This window comes from Anabrus simplex, chromosome 3 (assembly GCF_040414725.1).
Source record: "Anabrus simplex isolate iqAnaSimp1 chromosome 3, ASM4041472v1, whole genome shotgun sequence".
Classification (NCBI taxonomy): domain Eukaryota; kingdom Metazoa; phylum Arthropoda; class Insecta; order Orthoptera; family Tettigoniidae; genus Anabrus; species Anabrus simplex.
This window is the reverse complement of record NC_090267.1, coordinates 458,330,712-458,340,691: the sequence shown is the minus strand read 5'-3', so window position 1 is coordinate 458,340,691 and position 9,980 is coordinate 458,330,712. Positions and strand designations below refer to the sequence as shown.

The 9,980-nt window shown below is 43.0% G+C and overlaps 2 non-coding genes across 2 annotated transcripts; both read left to right on the top strand.

Annotated features, from left to right (window-relative positions):
• The first annotated feature begins 1,277 nt into the window (after window positions 1-1,277).
• Window positions 1,278-1,367, top strand: TRNAI-UAU (transfer RNA isoleucine (anticodon UAU)). The gene is given in 2 exon segments: window positions 1,278-1,315; window positions 1,332-1,367. It is a non-coding gene; the product is annotated as a tRNA-Ile (tRNA).
• Window positions 1,368-8,741: 7,374 nt separating this feature from the next.
• On the top strand, window positions 8,742-8,831 carry TRNAI-UAU (transfer RNA isoleucine (anticodon UAU)). Its single transcript is given in 2 exon segments — window positions 8,742-8,779; window positions 8,796-8,831. It is a non-coding gene; the product is annotated as a tRNA-Ile (tRNA).
• Window positions 8,832-9,980: the final 1,149 nt, after the last annotated feature.

The window sequence follows — 9,980 nt, the reverse complement described above, 5'->3', positions numbered from 1 at the left end:
TAGTTGCTGAAAAATTGTGAACTCAGGGCTCGAAGCCCAAACTCTGTAATCCCTGTAATTGTACATTTCAAATTGTGTTTCGGCTACTAAGTACCTGTTCTTTGTTATTACTTAATATTGAAAAGGAAATATAACCTTGTTAACTTTTACATTAACTTTGATTCCGTAGTTTGAGACCCATTCACGCCCGCACCTTCTTACACCTCTACCTACCACCAAAACTCGGTAACAATTATTATTATTATTATTATTATTATTATTATTATTATTATTATTATTATTATTATTATTTCTTTCTTAATCTGCTTATCATCCAGGGTTGGTTTTTCCCTCGGACTCAGCGAAGGATCCCACCTCTACCGCCCTCAGGTGCAGTGTCCTGGAGAGTCAGACATTGTGTCTAGGGGTACAACTGGGGAGAATAACCAGTACCTCGCCCAGGCGCCCTCACCTGCTATGCTGAACAGGGGCCTAGGTGGAGGAAGGGAAGATTGGAAGGGATAGACAAGGAGGAGGAATGGAAGCGGCCGTGGCCTTAAGTTAGCTGCCATCCCGGCATTTGCCTGGAGGAGAAGTGGGAAACCACGGAAAACCACTTCCAGGCTGGATGAGGAGGGAATCGAACCCCGTCTACTCAGTTGACTTCCTGAGGCTGAGTGGACCCCGTTCCAGCCCTCGTACCACTCTTAAAATTTCGAGGCAGTGCCGGAATTGAACCAGAGCCTCCGGCGGTGGCAGCTAATCACACTAACCAGTACACCACAGAGGCGGACATTATTATTATTATTATTATTATTATTATTATTATTATTATTATTATTATTATTATGTAATTTGCTTATTTTGTATCGACATAGATAGGTTATGATGAACGGTAGGATACAGAAGGGCTAGGAGTGGGAGGGATGCGGCCGTGGTCTCAATTAAGGTACAGCCCCATTTGCCTGGTTTGAAAATAAGAAACCACGTAAACAATGTTCAGGGATACCGACTGCGCAGTTCGAACCCACTACCTCCCCACAGCTGCGCGTCCCTGATTGCACGGCCAACTCGTTCGGTAACATAAGAAGAGTAGGCCGCAATCCCATTCTACTGTTTATGTGTAGCAGGGTATCCTGTCTGTATAGGGTGTGTCCAGCCGAGTCACAATCACACCAGCTGGAAAAGTTCAAGTATTTTTTTATTTTGCAGTGTATGGCAGGGAGTTAATGTCTGGGGAATTTTTCCTATTCTTGGCAGATAACCACTGAGTGACAGAACGCGCTGTGTTTGCGTCGTCCCCAGTGGCGCAATTGGTTAGCGCACGGTACTTATACGACAGTAACTGAGCTATGCCGGGGTTGTGAGTTCGAGCCTCACCTGGGGAACATTTTGTACAGGGGAACATTTACTTCTCAGATTCGCAGATTGTTTTTGCACTCATTAGGAATTGATTCTGTTTTTGTACTGTATTTCCAAGCTCTTAATTTCTCCCTCCTATAGAGTAGGAAATCTTGACACCTATTGACAAACATTATTTTTCATAGCTCGTTTCTAACATCATCCTAGTTTCTTCCTCTTTCTTTCTAACCAGGCCCTTGTAATCGATCCCACCTGGTCCGTCTCTGTGGTGTAGTGGTTTGTATGATTAGCTGCCACGCCTGGAGGCCCGGGGTCGATTCCCGGCTCTGCCACGAATTTCGAAAAATGGTACGAGGGCTAAAACGGGGTCTACTCAGCCTCGAGAGGTCAACTGAGTGGAGGTGGGTTCGATTCCCTCCTCAGCCACTCTGGCAGTGGTTTTCCGTGGTTTCCCACTTCTCCAGGCAAATGCCGGGGTGGTATCTAACTTCAGGCCATGGCATTTTCCTTCCCTCTTCCTTGTCTATCCCTTCCAATCTTCCCCTTCCTCCACAAGGCTCCTGTTCAGCATAGCAGGTGTGGCCTTTGGGCGTGGTACTGGTCATCCTCCCCAGTTGTTCCGTACCCAGAGTCTGAAGCTCCAGGACACAGCCCTTGAGGCAGTAGAGGTGGGACCCCTCGCTGAGTCCATGCGAAAAACCGACCCTGGAGCATAAAAAGATAAAGAAGAATAGTGAGAAGGAGAAGAAGAAGAAAAACATCCCACCTGACCTGTCTGATTTCGGATCCTGCAATACATTTATCACTGGTTTGGTAGTATAGTGACTGACTCTGGAGGATAAACAGATAAAGAAGAAGAAGGTCCCATCTGGCCTGTCCAAGTTTGTATTCCAACTCAGCAATATATTTATCACTGGTTTGGTGAGCTGAATCCGTGTCGTCTCAAAACTCACGAGTTTCAAAACTCACGAGTCTCAAAACTCACGAATTCCAGGAAGAGGATTAGTACGAACAGGTTTCTCGACCTCGGCCAGTGTCAAAACTCACGACCAGGGCCAGTTTCTTCCACCCTTATAGTGATGGCATAATGGAACACTTTTAATAATAGAATAACTTCTATCCGATTATTTAAATAATCAAATGAATAATCAATTTAAATAATCGAATGAGTTTCAAATATCATTCTGATATATCGCACGGAATAATCGGAAGCGTCATGAATATTTTTTTCGGTGTGTGTCGGGTAGACAATCTATTGAAATAAGCGAATAGATGAACTCTTACGAAAAATAGAAATACACCTTTTTTTAAAAGGAATCTCCAAGTGTTGAAAGTAAATGAGTGGATTACGTGACTTGATCTTTAATATCTCAAAATAAAATTCACCGGGTGAGTTGGCCGTACGGTTAGGGGCGCGGCTGTGAGCTTGTATCCGGGAGATAGTGGGTTCGAACTCCACTGTCGGCAGCCCTGAAGATGGTTTTCCGTGGTTTCCAATATTCACACCAGGTAATGCACCTTAATTAAGGCCACGGCCGCTTCCTTCAAACTCCTAGGCCTTTCCTATCCCCTTCGATGCCATAAGACCTATCTGTGTCGGTGCGACGTAAAGCCACTAGCAAAAAAATAAATATAATTCCTTATTCAATGCCGCCTTCTGGCCGCATAATGGAACTAAGCCCCAGCACCACCAACTGACAGTTCCTTTCAACTAGCAGCGGGCAATATACCTACTTTAATTTTATGTCGTCCGGCTGCATGCATAAATTGTTAGTATGCTGGCCTTTGGTCTAGGGGGTCCCGGGTTCGATTTACGGTCAAATCGGAGATTTGAACTTTCATTAGTTAATTCCTATGGCTTGGGGACTGGGGGTTCGTGCGGTCTTCAGCATTATACTTCATCTTAGGTAGGGTCTCATCCGCACAGACGTCACGGCGTCAATTATAAATGTGTGTGAAAGGTAAAAAATGCACTATATTAGCTTTAAGACAAGAGCAAAATATTTAAACAATAATAACATAATACACGTATGTAGGCAGTTCCGTTTTCTTTCTGTCATCTTTGCGTGTATATATTCATACTAGCAAGATACCCGTGCTTCGCTACGGTATTATACTGAAATTTATAATTGAATGCTTATTGTTTAGATATATAATCCGCCGAAATTCGCGATCTGACTCGTTTTCTGCGAGAATCCTCCAAAATTCCCGATCTGACTCGTTTTCTATTATTTTAAAGCACGTTTCCTCCCATTTTTCAATATTCCTTTCCAGCAATCGATTTTGTACTTCCCGGGCTAGGCTCAGGTATTCCTCCTGGTCAGTTGGGTCCGTAAATCTTTGCCATCTTTTCCTTTAATCATTTTTAATATGGATAAAATCCTTCAGGAGATCCGCGTGGTGTCATATTGGGTGATTTGGCGGCACTGAACCCGCGGCCGGACTGCATTCATAGTCATTACCCGTCCAGGAGCCGTTGCCAGCGCGGTCCGCACATTTGACGACGGTCTGGAACATTATTATTATTATTATGTGTTGCTGGAATGGCTGATGACAGGGAAAACCGGAGTATCTGGAGAAAAACCTGTCCCGCCTCCGTTTCGTCCAGCACGAATGTCACATGGAGTGACCGGGATTTGAACCACGGAACCCAGCTTTGAGAGGCCGGCGCGGTGCCGCCTGAGCATCGGAGGATCCTTATAAGTACATTAATAACAGTAAAATCAATTGGTCTCACCTCCTTCTACACCCCACCGCCGTTAAGTTTATTTACCGCTACCCCCCCCCCCCCCCGCAAAAAAATTAAAAGAAGGCTTGTTTCTTTATGTTTAAGGGAGATTCCAAACACCAATGTTCACGTCTATTACCTTCAGTTTTGAGATATAAGTATCCCCATAAAAGTAATTTACTTTTTTCACTTCATTTCACACTACTCCCCCCCCCCCCTAAGTGAACTTTACCGAAAAAAATACTTGTTTCTTTAATAGTAAAGGATCTTCTAAATACCAATTATCACGACTCTAACTTCTTCAGTTTTTTATTTATGTGTCCTCATGAAAGGAATTCAACTCCTTTACACTCCCGCCCTCCAAGATGGTTTCCCGGCCAAAACGGTTTTTTTTGTTTTTTTTGTTTTGAAAGGAGATCCAAATACGAATTTTCACATCTGTAATAACTTTAGTTTTTATTAGATGCATGTATTCTCATACAATTAAGCCAATTAATTTTTCAATTCTAACCCCCCCTCCCCCCGCTTCATTGGATTTTAAGAGAATACGTGTATTTTTACTTTTAAAGCAGATTGAAAATATCAAATTTCACGTCTGTAAAATCTTCATTTTTGATATATCAGTAGCCTAATTAAAAGAATTCAACACCATTTTCAGTCACTTTAACCCCCCCTCCACCCAGGTGATATTTCCGAAAACTAAAAATACACGTTTCTTTATGTTTAATAGAGATAAAAAAAATACCATTTTTCACTTCTGTAACATGTTAAGTTTTTTAGATATACTGTAAAAATTCTCATTTCAAAATTTCACCCTTTTTGAGTTCCCCTTAAGTGGAGTTTCCAAAAACAAACAAATGTTTCTTTACATTTACAGGAGATTCCAAACACCCACTTTTTACGTCTGTAACATTTTACGTTTCCAAGATATTCTGTAGATATAGTCTTTCAAAAATTCACCCCACTCCTGTTTAACCGCCATTAATTGGATTTTCCGAAAACAAAATATACGTGTTTCTTTATTTTTAAAGGAGATTCTAAATACCAATTTTCACATCTATAACCTTTAAGAGTTTTGAGATATAGATACACTCATTTTAAAATATTACCCCCTTTCACCCCCTCCCTTAATTGGATTTTCCAGAAACAAAAAAATACGTGTTTCTTTATTTTTAAAGGTGATCCCAAACACCGATTTTCAGGTCTGTAGTATCTTCAGTTTCTGAGATATAAGTAGCCTCATTAAAGGCATTCAACCCTTTTTCCACCCCTTTTCATTCCTCCTATTGCGATTTTCCGAAAACAAAAAAATACGTGTTTCTTTATTTTTAATGAAGATTCTAAATACCAGTTTTTTACATCTGCAAACTTTAAAAGTTTGGAGATAGAGATTCACTCATTTTAAAAATTCACCCCCTTTTCACCCTCCCATTAATTGGATTTTCCAAAAACAAAACAATACGTGTTTCTTTATTTTTAAAAGAGATCAAAAGTACCAATTTTGAGGTCTGTAATATCTTCAGTTTCTGAGATATAAGTACCGGTATCCTGATTGAAGGCATTCAACCCATTTTTCCTCATTTTCACCCTTTTTCACCCCCCCCCCCTATTGGGGTTTTCAGAAAACAAAAAAATACGTGTATCCTTATTTTAAAAGAAGATTCTAAATACCAATTTTTACATCTGTAAACTTTTAAAGTTTTGAGATATAGATACACTCTTTTTAAAATTTCACCCCCCTTTTCACCCCCTTAGCGACGGAATATCAAAAAATCCTCTCTTAGCGAGCACCTACATCTTAATATGAATATATCCCCAAAATTTCATTTCTTTATGTCCAGTAGTTTTGGCTCGGCGATGATGAATCAGTCAGTCAGTCTGGACAAGTTATTTTATATATATAGATTTCTGTCTTAAAAATTAGTGTTATTTGTAGTTCTTAGTATTTTAAGTTAAGCAGTGTCATTGTATAAACAAATAATAATGTGTGTGGTTAAGTGCAAGAAAGGGGCAAGAGCCCTAACTTCGCCACAGAAAATAAGGGCTTTTATCTATCTATCTATCTATCTATCTATCTATCTATCTATCTATCTATCTATCTATCTATCTACACCTCGGTCTTTTTCATTCGACAGCCATTATTTTTCCCCTGTGGGTTGGGGTGGCAGAATAACGTCCACAATATCCTTTGTCAGTCGTAAGGGGCGACTAAAAAGGGAAGCGTGAGTCACCACGCACCTCACCCCTCCGGCGGTCCTGCTGTCCGAAGTCGTGAATTTTGAGACTCATTAGCATGTTGACTTTAGATACCGGTTTGTAGTCGTGAGTTCTGATACTATTTGTCACTAACTTTAGCCCGTGAGTTTTGAAACTCGTGAGTTTTGAGACGTAACCAGCTGAATCTGTAGTATAGTGACCGGGCGATTTGGCCGTGCTGTTAGGGACGCACACAGTGAACTTCCACCCAGGAGATATTGTGTTCGGACCCCACTGTCGACAGCCTTGAATATGGCATCCGTTGTACATTAATTAAGACCACGGCCGCTTCCTTTCCAACCCTAGGCCTTTCCAATCCCATCGTCGCCATGAGACCTAATTGTGTCGTTGCGACGTAAAGCGGCCACCTTCTGGGTCCACACAGCCTTGGGAGATCTACTGAATAGAGGCGATTCGAATTCCACCTCGGCCACCCTCGAAGTAGTTTTCCGTGGCTTCCCACTTCTCAGGGTAAAAGCCGGGATGGTACCTAACTTAAGGCCATGGCCGCTTCTTTCCCTCTTCCTTGTCTATCCCTTCCAATCATCAAATACTCCACCAAGGTTCCTGTCCAGCTTAGCAGGCGAGGCCGCTTGGGCGAGGTACTGGTCATCCTTCCTAGTTGTATTCCCCAACCCAATGTCTCACGCTCCAGGACACTGCCCTTGAGGCAGTAGATGTTGGGATCCCTCACTGAGTCCGAGGGAAAAACAAACCCTGGGGGTTAAGCAGATTAAGAAATAAATAAATAAATAAAGAAAGAAAGAAAGAAAGAAAGAAAGAAAGAAAGAAAGAAAGAAAGAAAGAAAGAATTAAATTAAATAAATATTTAGTCCACCTCTGTGGTGTAGTGATTAGTGTGATTAGCTGCCACCCCCGGAGGCCCGGTTCGCTTCCCGGCTCTGCGACGAAATTTGAAAAGTGGTACGAGGGCTGGAACGGGGTCCACTCAGCCTCGGGAGGTCAACTGAGTAGAGGTGGGTTCGATTCCCTCCTGGAAGTGGTTTTCCGTGGTTTCCCACTTCTCCTCGAGGCAAATGCCGGGATGGTACCTAACTTAAGGCCACGAACGCTTCCTTCCCTCTTCCTTGTCTATCCCTTCCAAATTTCCCATCCAACCACAAGGCCCTTGTTCAGCATAGCAGGTCAGCCACCTGGGTGAGGTACTGGTCAACCTCCCAAGTTGTACCCCCCGACCCAGAGTTTGAAGCTCTAGGACACTGACCTTGAGGCGATAGAGGTGGGATCCGACCCTTGGCGGGTAACCAGGTGAAGAAGAAGAAGTAGGAATCAATATTTGGAAATATGTACTTTCGAGATGTCTTGCTGCATTGAAGTACCATCTATCTATTGCAGCAGTACGGTCCGTTTTCAGCGATATTATTATTATTATTATTATTATTATTATTATTATTATTATTATTATTATTATTATTATTTCTTTCTTAATCTGCTTATCATCCAGGGTTGGTTTTTCCCTCGGACTCAGCGAAGGATCCCACCTCTACCGCCCTCAGGTGCAGTGTCCTGGAGCGTCAGACATTGTGTCGAGGGGTACAACTGGGGAGAATAACCAGTACCTCGCCCAGGCGCCCTCACCTGCTATGCTGAACAGGGGCCTAGGTGGAGGAAGGGAAGATTGGAAGGGATAGACAAGGAGGAGGAATGGAAGCGGCCGTGGCCTTAAGTTAGCTGCCATCCCGGCATTTGCCTGGAGGAGAAGTGGGAAACCACGGAAAACCACTTCCAGGCTGGATGAGGAGGGAATCGAACCCCGTCTACTCAGTTGACTTCCTGAGGCTGAGTGGACCCCGTTCCAGCCCTCGTACCACTCTTCAAATTTCGAGGCAGTGCCGGAATTGAACCAGAGCCTCCGGCGGTGGCAGCTAATCACACTAACCAGTACACCACAGAGGCGGACATTATTATTATTATTATTATTATTATTATTATTATTATTATTATTATGCAATTTGCTTACTTTGTATCGACATAGATAGGTTATGATGAACGGTAGGATACAAAAGGGCTAGGAGTGGGAGGGATGCGGCCGTGGTCTCAATTAAGGTACAGCCCCATTTGCCTGGTTTGAAAATAAGAAACCACGTAAACAATGTTCAGGGATACCGACTGCGCAGTTCGAACCCACAACCTCCCCACAGCTGCGCGTCCCTGATTGCACGGCCAACTCGTTCGGTAACATAAGAAGAGTAGGCCGCAATCCCATTCTACTGTTTATGTGTAGCAGGGTATCCTGTCTGTATAGGGTGTGTCCAGCCGAGTCACAATCACACCAGCTGGAAAAGTTCAAGTATTTTTTTATTTTGCAGTGTATGGCAGGGAGTTAATGTCTGGGGAATTTTTCCTATTCTTGGCAGATAACCACTGAGTGACAGAACGCGCTGTGTTTGCGTCGTCCCCAGTGGCGCAATTGGTTAGCGCACGGTACTTATACGACAGTAACTGAGCTATGCCGGGGTTGTGAGTTCGAGCCTCACCTGGGGAACATTTTGTACAGGGGAACATTTACTTCTCAGATTCGCAGATTGTTTTTGCACTCATTAGGAATTGATTCAGTATTTGTACTGTATTTCCAAGCTCTTAATTTCTCCCTCCTATAGAGTAGAAAACCCTGACACCTATCGACAAACATTTTTCATAGCTCTTTTTTTTTTTTTTTTTTTTTTTTTGTTATTTGCTTTACGTCGCACCGACACAGATAGGTCTTATGGCGACGATGGGACAGGGAAGGGCTAGGAGTGGGAAGGAAGCGGCCGTGCCTTAATTAAGGTACAGCCCCAGCATTTACCTGGTGTGAAAATGGGAAACCACGGAAAACCATCTTCAGGGCTGCCGACAGTGGGGTTCGAACCCACGATCTCCCGAATACTGGATACTGGCCGCAATTAAGCGACTGCAGCTATCGAGCTCGGTGAGCTCATTTCTAACGTCATCCTAGTTTTTACCTCTTTCTTTCTAACCAGACCCTGTTAGTCAGTCCCATAGACAGTTTTCAAATACATATTGTGACCGTTCACCATCATGCCATGGAGATGTTAGGAGGTCTGGCTAGTTATATATGCCGTTTTCCGCAACATCCTATGACATATAACGCAGTAGTTAGCATTCTGTATGCTTAACCGGGGTATGATCCGCGACGCGCCAGTCCGGAGGGAGCAGTTTCCCTACGCTGTGACGAGAAGAAGACAGCGCAGTATGGTTAACCTTGAAACCGCGCTCTCTTTCTGAGCGAGTGAGGAGAGATGATGACGCTACGCACGGAGATGGAGGTTTGTTGAGACCGGGCCGAATTAAGGTGTGTTAACCGTTGAAAAATAAATGCCCACTATAAATTCAACACCGCATTCATTAGTACCACTTCACCATAATTTATGAAAAAGAGGAAGAAGAAGAATACTTCTACATGAAATAATTTCCCTAAATTTATAAATCAGGTCCTATTCGAACCAGTGTATTTTATGCTGACTGTCAATGCATATAAACACAATACTTTAAATATGGATCAGTAATGACGCCTATTATACAGTAGTACGCAGATCAGAGGCGACTACTGAAATCCGGCAACATGTGGAAAAAAGTGGGAGATATTGCATGATGAAACATGACGCATGATTTTCCAAAAGGACGCTTTGGA